The sequence below is a fragment of the Phalangium opilio genome, unplaced genomic scaffold (assembly GCF_054372755.1).
Source record: "Phalangium opilio isolate 3A_F unplaced genomic scaffold, DU_Popi_V2 ptg000103l_1, whole genome shotgun sequence".
Taxonomy (NCBI): domain Eukaryota; kingdom Metazoa; phylum Arthropoda; class Arachnida; order Opiliones; family Phalangiidae; genus Phalangium; species Phalangium opilio.
The window spans coordinates 513165-514613 of record NW_028324205.1 but is presented as its reverse complement, the minus strand read 5'-3'; positions in this window follow the sequence as shown (position 1 = coordinate 514613).

The window sequence follows — 1449 nt, the reverse complement described above, 5'->3', positions numbered from 1 at the left end:
AGAGGCCCATCTATTGTATTTCTTTTTTGCAATCTTTATTTCTAATATCATACAGATTTGTATTGTTGCTAACCTCTTCAATAAACCTTTCAACATTGAACTTCGGAATTCTCAGGGATTTGTACTTGTTACTGACTCGATTAGGAACGAAATTAATAAAAACATGGCGGACCGCGGACGCGTGGTCGAAAATTACGTCACGCCTCTAGATTTTTGCTGATTGGCTCGCGCAGAGCGTTAAAGTTGAACGTGGCCGAAAATATGGAAAGCTAATATCGCCACACTCAACGTAATTTCCGTCCTGCGTAACTATTTTTTTTTTCGGTTGTCGCTAGACGTCGGGCGAAAAGTCGTTATTTACGCCAAGTGAAAAGCACGCTTTAAGCGACCTTGCTCCCGCCCGCGCTATTGTAATAGCTTTTGTTAAAATTCTTTCAACGACATTTTAACGTCCGGGCCTGACTTTGGTGTTTTAGGGATGAGCCCTTATTAGAAATCATTGTGTAGTTCAGTTTAAGAAATCATCCTTAAAATACTTCAATCTGAACTTGTAAACTTGACAGAATCTTTTTACGGTTACAATTATTGTAAGAACTTTTATTTTGTTTCACTTAGTACTTTGGTCAGTTGAGTATTTGTCGAAGATTGCGTTAGCTATTTACACGCTATATTAGTAACTTTAGCTTATGGTAATTTCCAAGTGTCACTTATTTAAATAAACATGGTTTCATCCGCAAACGACAATAAATGAAGTAGGCCCTAGCTTAGTATCACCAAAAATGGATGAGGGGAAAGTTTGAAAGTGGCCAGAAGTCGCGAGGCATCAGAGTTTCGCCTTGATTGGCCGTTCAATCAGCTTAGCTATATTAGGCTTATTCACTCCCTAAAAGTAGGCTTTGTGCTAGTTCGCGGTTACCGTCGTCCGCTATTGTGTATGCTAAATTGAATTCGGTCGAATGCGGCTTCGCTCCAAGTCTTAAAACTTGTAATCTTCGCTTACGGGTGGTGTACAATTTTGATGTGTGATTTAACCATGAAGATACCTATGCTTTGTGCAAATAAATACTAGTCTAAACCGACACTTAGCCATGTGTTTGTTCGGATCAAGATCGTTTTCAATCAGTTTCCGGTTTAAAGTTCCGTTGCGAGGGTTTACATTCCCAACAATCCTCGTTTAAGCTTAATGATGTGCAGTGGTTCTCGAAACTGGAATCTTGTCAGTAGCTCGACGGTGAAGACGAAAGAAGCGACTCCAAGCATTGCCGCCCACAATCTGAACTTGGCTTCAATGTCCTTGAACCCGAGTACGTGGACTTCATTCTCAGCCGTCGAATGTTGAGGTTCCAATTCGATGCGCCAGTCTCTCTCGATGAATCGGTGAGATGCTGTGATTTGGCCTGTTTCCACGATAGACCGAAATCTGCAATCGTGAATGGGTGAGATACTTAA